We start from the raw sequence: 7,971 nt of genomic DNA, 5'->3' as shown, positions 1-7,971 counted from the left end.
GCACAAGCATCTGTTGTTTATAATATGCTGGGTGAATTAAATAGTACTCTGTCAAATTTTGATTTGATTTGATACTTTAGGGTGGTGGTTCTCAAAGTCATTCTCAGGACCCCTTTATATACTTCAATAATCATGGACTGCACAGACCTGTGTTTATATGCGTTATATCTGTCAGTGGTTACTATACTGCAGACCCACCAACAGTGTGTGAGGGTTCTCTTTTCTCTAGAGCCTTACCAAAATGTGTTATTTATTGTCTTTTTGATGTTAGCCATGCTGACAGCCGTGAGGTGATATTTCACTGTATTTTGATTTTCATCTCCCTGGTGATTAGTGATGCTGAGCATCTTTTCATGTGTCTGTTGGCAGTTGCTCCTATTTTGACCACTGGTGTTCTTTCAGCTTGGCTCCTGTGTTCCTTTGACATGTCCCTTTGATGAGTTTTGTTGTTTTAAGAATTCTCTTTGTTTCAATTACTAGAGGTGTCTCCTTGCTCATCTTGAGCTTTCTGCCTTGGAATCCTGTTTATCTAAGGAGCCCCGGTTGTATGCCCTCACACTTGGCGGCACTCACCGAAACTCCTGGCTAAAATCCACATGCCCCTCTGTCGCGATCTCTTCCTCCTGTGCTCTGCTTTAGGGAAGTTGGTGCTCTGTCCTTTCTCTCCTGGAGGAGTCTGTCTGTCCTGAGATTCCAGCCTGGTTGTTACCCTGTGATTCCCACCTCTCCGATGGGTTCACAGTTATAATTTTGTGTATGATCTGACTTTTTCTTGTTGTTAGGATGGGAGCAATTCTCTTTGCAGCTCTTTACATTCCAAGGTGAAGCTGGGCCATTCTGATGTGGGAAATGTTTGAGAGGACAGGATGGTCTTGGAACACTTAGAGTTATACTTGGGAATCACTGTGAACTGGGTTCATAGGTCCTGGTCTCAGGTTTGGAGTGCAACAGAGAAGGGCTGGACCCTAAAAGCTTGACTAACGGAACTTATCTGGTCCAGGGTGACCGGTGGGCTTCCTTGATCTTGGTCTGGGCTCCCAGGCCAGGTCAGAGGAAGGCTGGCCCATGGTGGACCATGGAGAGGTGGGCCGCCTTCCAGCACAGGCTGTGTGGTTTGGCACATCACTCTTTTGCGTGTGTGACAGCCTCCAGCGGGCGGGCTGACATCTGTTGCAAACATCAGTTATCAGTGTCCAGTTTTAGCTGAATGTTCCAGTCCTAAGGGCTCTTGCTTATGTTCAGAAAACAAAATATCAGCTGCTAACACTGATGGTTTCTATTTCAGGAAGACAATTCAGTAACGTCTTTTAAGAAAAAGTTTCCCTTAAGACACAACACAAAGAAAAAAGGTATGTCATGTTGAAGAAATAGAAATGTATATATTCCGTAATAATACAGCTATGTGCGAAGATACTGTAAGATCCTGTTATAAACAGCTAGTTAGATTTGTCTTCTGGAACACAGTTAAAATATGCATGAAACATTTGACAGAGCAAAGGTCTTATTTCCTGCCTCCAGAAAGCCTCATAGTAATAACACCACCAAATTAGAAAATTCCTTTCCTAATTTCTTCCATACCTATTCATTTGTAATCACAGTGGTTTGCATTTGTAGTTTTAAAAGCCGTTTACAATAGATTTTCCTGCACATACCTTCTAGTGTAGCACATCAACCATGAGGAGCAGGAAGTGATGTGTCACAGTGTTAGAGGACGCAGTGTGTTGCGGACTGTGAAGATGGGTGTATTCCTAACCGTTTGTCTTTTTATTGAGTAAGTTGGGTGTTTTATGGATGAGGAAACTGAGGCATAGACAGGGTGCATCCTTCCTAGGGTCAGGGTGATTTCCTAGGTTCCTGAACTTGTAACATTGTAGCCAGAACTCACTCCAGGGTGTGTCTTCCTTTTTTTAAAAGTTATTATTGCATTTGTTACAATATCGCTTCCGTTTTAGGGTTTTGGTTTTTTGGCCTCAAGGCATGTGGGACCTTAGTTTGATGACCAGGGATCAAGCCCGCACCCCCGGCATCAGGAGGCCAAGTCTTAACCACTGGACCACCGGGGAAGTCCTCAGGGTGTGTCTTCTGAGGTCTGAAGTCTCACATCTGGGGGTAGGGGTAGAACCCTCTGGTTCATCCTCGGGGCCTTGAGCAGCGGCTCAGATCTCCATCAGTAGCTTGTAGGCTCTTCAGTTCAGTTCAGTTCAGTCCCTCAGTCGTGCCTGGCTCTTTGTGACCCCATGGACTGCAGCACGCCAGGCCTCCCTGTCCATCGCCAACTCCCAGAGCTTACTCAAACTCATGTCCCTTGGGTCAGTGATGCCATCCAACCACCTCGCCCTTTGTTGTCCCCTTCTCCTCCTGCCTTCAATCCCTCCCAGCATCAGGGTCTTTTCCAAGGAGTCAGTTCTTTGCATCAGGTGGCCAAAGTATTGGAGTTTCAGCTTCAGCATCAGTCCTTCCAGTGAATATTCAGGAGTGATTTCCTTTAGGATGGACTAACTTTCCTTTAGGAGTGTATGCTCTGTGGGTGTACTTTATTCCCCCTACAAAGCACCTGCAGGCTGCTTTCTTTGAAGTGTGGTGATTACAACCCTGCGAGACAATCGTGTCCTGTGAAAGGAGCTAGTAGTCAGGATTATCCAACACTGTGTTGCTCCCCCGCCCTTTCTCGTGGGCTGCATGTGTGGGGACCTATGGTTGCTCCCCTTGAGGAAGGTAGAGGAGGAGTGTTTGTCACGAGAGAGGTTGAAGAGGTCCCCGGGAGCTCGTTCGGAGGCGGGTTAGCCCCGACTCCCATCTGGTGGGCAGGGGATCACCCATCACATCTCAACAGCTGACTTCCTTTAGCATTCATATGTGGTAAAACCTAGTGTTTCAGATGGTAGAGAATCTGCCTGCCAGGCAGGAGACCTGGGTTTGATCCCTGAGTCAGGAAGATTCCCCAGAGGAGGAATGGCAACCCACTGCAGTATTCTTGCCTGGAGAATTCCGCTGACAGTGGAGCCTGGTGGGCTATAGTCCATGGGGTTGAGAAGACTCGGACTCGACTGAGCGAATAACACTAAATGTAGATTAAACAAACCCCGCGGGAAGCCCTAAAGGGAAAGCAGAGCTGAAGGAACAGTTGGAAGATTTCCTGTGGAAGAGGTGAGCATGGAGTCTTGTCGGACCCCAGGAGGCAGAGCCGCCAGGAGTCGGACGGGGCCCAGTGAGCCTGAGTCAGGGGAGCAGTGGTGGTTTCAGGCTCCAAGACGGCAGAGTTCATTGTGTGACCTTCCATGCTGTTTCTCACCTATATCCTGGGAGGAGCGACAGATCCAGGAAGACAGGGTTCCTCAAACTGGCCCTGTGTTGTGACGTTTTGGGTTTCAATTTTATTTTATTATTATTATTATTTTTTGGGGTGTGTGTGCCTGACGGGTGTGAGGTGTTATTCTGGGTTTCAATTTTAAAACTGCATTGTAATTGTCAGTCTCCACAATCGAAATCTTCCAACCACGATTTCCACTGAATGTGCGGGAATGTCTACCTTTCCATTTTCTACTCTTCTTGGTAACTTAAGAGAAAAGTCCTCATTCATAAACGCCAGTAAGGTGATCAGAGAAGATATTTTGTTTTCAAGAAGAGAGATTTTTATAAAGTGGATCCCAGGTATTAAAAGGCAAAGGTAGGGTTTACAGGGGAGCAGACGGCCACGTGGGCCCCAGGTTGCCACCTAGTGGCCAGAAAGAAACCTGCTGAGCGTCACCAATAAGCGTGTCCATGCAGTTTAAGGGACTTCGTTGTAGCTCACATTGTAAAGAATCTTCCTGCAACGCAAAAGACCAGGGTTCAATCCCTGGGTTGGGAAGATCTGGGCAATCCACTCCAGTAATCTTGCCTGGAGAATCCCATGGACAGAGAAGCCTGGAGGGCTACAGCTCTTGGGGTTGTAAACAGCTGGACATGACTGAGCGACTGACACACACCTGCAGTTTAGGGTGTGTCTAAGCCCCTACTTCTCTTTCCTTCTTGCTATTCAATTTTCCACAGAAGGGTGCTCACGAGGTGACAGCTTACCCCAGAGAGGCATCTCCGTGGACAGAGTCTACCTCATCTTCCTTTCCAACCTCTCTGTGCCCCTTCCCTATGGTCAAGGACCTGCATATTTGAAAAAAGTCCCATTAAACGCTGTCAGCTTTTATGGAACCTTAAGTATATAAAATGTGTATTGAACCATCTGCTGTAACAATACTTTAAAAATATGCACAGCTCCCACAATTCCTGCACAGACATCTTCTGGTTTTTATTTCGTTTTAACGACCTTGCCAGGTGATGATCGTCATTTTACAGAGGAGGGATCAGAGTTATTATCTGTCTTGTCATTGGTGGCAGGGGTGACAGAGGAAACCACAGGGATTCAAGCAGCTCCACCCCGCTTCCCCCTCCCCACTCTTGCCGGGGAGGCGCTGAGCTGGGTGCTGGGGGTAGGGGTGAGCTGGGTGGTGCTGTGGCCCCAGAAGTGGGGCTTAGGGTGGGCTTGTCCGTAACGCAGGTCCTGAGTGCCCGATGAGGGGGCTGTGAGTGATGTCAGGACCCCCACCTCCCCACCCCTGCCCTCTGGTTTGTTTGTAAGTGGCCAGGCTGCCTTTGGGCTCTACCTGGGAGCTCTGGAGTTCAAGGACAGCCTCAGAGGCCTCTGAGCGGTGTTTCACCTAAGTACAGCTTCTGGAGATCATTGTGGCCCAACACAAAGCTTTGTTTAGGGGAAGGGAATGAGCCTGTTTCACACCTCACTTGGACAGTATTACCTTCCGTCCTGAGTACTCACGGCTGTTAGCGCCCATCCATCCTGTCAACTTTTGTAATCCGTGCTTCAAAAATCTGGGAAGTTCCAAAACACTGCAGTGCCTTATCTTTTGTGAGAGTTTGCAAGTTTCATTTTTCTAGGAGACTGAGGCAGTTTTAAGTCCCTGAAGTTTAATTCAAAACAGTAATACTTTTTTTTTTTTTTTTCTCACTAAGAGTAATTTTTAACTGTGTTTCATTGCAATTATTTTTGTTTGTTTTTGAAAACTGGGAAGTGGCAAAGGAATCAAAGAATCAGAAAAAAAAAACCCTAATTTTTTCCCCTCTTTGATTTCCACCTGCTTTTCTCTGCTTCAGAGCTCGAAGTTCCTGGGGCAGAGTCCCAGGAGCAGCACCGTACTGCCCATTCCCCAGGCGGCCTGGCTTCTGAATCCCTTTTTGCACAAGTGAGTCTCCTGGCTGTTTGGTTCCCTTGGGTGCTGTGAGCTGGAGAACCACCAGCTGTAGCTGGGCCAGGCCAGATGCTCACTCTGCTTGAAGGCTTCATTAGAGGCCTTTTCGAGGGGTGGAGGCTATGATTTTAGTCAATCTGGCAACTTAGAAATTGTTAAAAATGGATTTTTGATATTAAAAAAAACGATCAATTAGCTTGGCTCTCTGATGACCTGTTATTGATTGTCATTCATAGAGCTGCTAACAGTTGGTGAGAGTTTGGGTCCAAGAGACCAAGACAGGATCCTCTCAGGAGTGGGGAGCACAAACCCCATAGACCCCACTGCCAGGCCTTTTAAAAAAAGACCTTATTGAATCTGTTCCAGTGAGTTGTTGTTCAGTCCCTCAGTCATGTGTGACTCTCTGCAACACCAGGCTTGTTTCTGATTTATGTTTTGATTTTTTGGCCACCAGGTATGTGGGAATCTTAGCTCCCTGACCGGGGATCAAACCCACACCCCTAGCATGGGAAGGTGAAGTCTTAACCCCTGGACTATCAGGGACATCCTGCCCAGCTATGTGATTAACATGGCTCTAGTGTAAATCGCATCGTGGCTGTGCTGTGATTTCCTGAGCTCTGTCTCTTTTGACACTCTGCTTTGTTTGGTGGAAACAGCCCACTCAAGCAAAATGAATCATCCAGATTTATTGTTTAGTTCTCATGTCTTGTCCCTGGGTAAAGCTGAGGGACTTCCCTGCCATGTGCGGTCTTCATCAGAGTGACCTTGAGCAGAACGGGATTCTCTGGGTTTCCGGGCTCTCAGCCCTCACATTCTCCCACCCCAGAGTGACCCCTTCTGCTGCCTCCTCTTCCTACCAGGTGGCCCGTGGATAAGCCTCTGCTCTTGGAAGCTGTCATCAATTACTTACAGCGCATAGTGAGGTTAAATTGGTGACTTGGCTTTCCTTGTAGATGGAACCACCTTTTCTTTGAAGACTCTGGCTATTAGTAAGGAGGTATGGGGGTCCAGTGAGTGAAGTGAAAGTCGCTCAGTTGTCTCATGTCTGATTCTTTGCGACCCCACTTAGTCCATGGAATTCTCCAGGCCAGAATACTGGAGTGGGTAGTGCTTCCCTTCTCCAGGGCATCTTCCCAATCCAGGGATCCAACCCAGGTCTCCTGCGTTGCAGGCAGATTCTTTAACCAGCTGAGCCACAAGGGAAGCCTAAGTTCTAAATTCCTTTGCTCTGTCTTCCCATGTAGGCTTGTGAGTGCATTCCTGCTCTGTAGGTAAGGAGGTTAGCCATGCAGATGATTCAGTTCGGTTCAGTTCAGTCTCTCAGTCGTGTCCGACTCTTTGCAACCCCATGAACTGCAGCATGCCAGGCCTCCCTGTCCATCACCAACTCCAGGACTCCACCCAAACCCATGTCCCTTGAGTTGGTGATGTCATCCAACCATCTCATCCTCTGTCATCCCCTTCTCCTGCCCTCAATCTTTCCCAGCATCAGGGTCTTTTCAAATGAGTCAGCCCTTCATATCAGGTGGCCAAAGTATTGGAGTTTCAGCTTCAACATCAGTCCTACCAATGAACACCCAGGACTGATCTCCTTTAGGATGGACCGGTTGGATCTCCTTTCAGTCCAAGGGACTCTCAAGAGTCTTGTCCAACACCACAGTTCAAAAGCATCAATTCTTCAAGGCTCAGCTTTCTTTATAGTCCAACTCTCACATCCATAGATGACCACTGGAAAAACCATAACCTTGACTAGACGGACTTTGTTGACAAAGTAATGTCTCTGCTTTTGAATATTCTGTCTAGGTTGGTCATAACTTTCCTTCCAAGGAGTAAGTGTCTTTTAATTTCACAGCTGCAATCACCATCTGCAGTGATTTTGGAGCCCAGATAAATAAAGTCAGCCACTGTTTCCACTGTTTCTCCATCTATTTGCCATGAAGTGATGGGACCAGATGCCATGATCTTCATTTTCTGAATGTTGAGCTTTAAGCCAACTTTTTCACTCTCCTCTTTCACTTTCATCAAGAGGCTTTTTAGTTCTTCTTCACTTTCTGCCATAAGGGTGGTGTCATCTGCATATCTGCAGTTATTGATATTTCTCCCAGCAATCTTGATTCTAGCTTGTGCTTCCTCCAGCCCAGCATTTCTCATGATGTACTCTGCATATAAGTTAAATAAGCAGGGTGACAATATACAGCTTTGATGTACTCCTTTTCCTATTTGGAATCAGTCTGTTGTTCCACGTCCAGTTCTAAGTGTTGCTTCCTGACCTGCATACAGGTTTCTCAAGAGGCAGGTCAGGTGGTCTGGTATTCCCATCTCTTTCCAGAATTTTCCACAGTTTATTGTGATCCACACGTCAAAGGCTTTGGCATAGTCAACAAAGCAGAAGTAGATGTTTTTCTGGAACTCTCTTGCTTTTTCCATGATCCAGTGGATGCTGTCAATTTGATCTGTGGTTCCTCTGCCTTTTCTAAAACCAGCTTGCAGATGATTACTCCACTGTAGTACTCCACTCTTATTTACCCAAGGACGAGGAAAGGTGAAAGCAAACCGAACGCTTCCTGTTGGCTCGGTGGTCCCGGCCCCAGTCTTGTGCTGTGAACGCCATGGCTCCACCCTCACGTCTCACTGCGCATCCTCACAAGTGCGCTGTCCGCAGTAACTATCCGGTTGGTGCTTCTTTCCATCCGTAAATTATGAGAGCTGTTATTTGAGAGGGGCTTCCCAG

The sequence above is a fragment of the Bos indicus genome, chromosome 11 (assembly GCF_029378745.1).
Source record: "Bos indicus isolate NIAB-ARS_2022 breed Sahiwal x Tharparkar chromosome 11, NIAB-ARS_B.indTharparkar_mat_pri_1.0, whole genome shotgun sequence".
Lineage (NCBI taxonomy): Eukaryota > Metazoa > Chordata > Mammalia > Artiodactyla > Bovidae > Bos > Bos indicus.
This window is presented reverse-complemented; position numbering follows the sequence as displayed.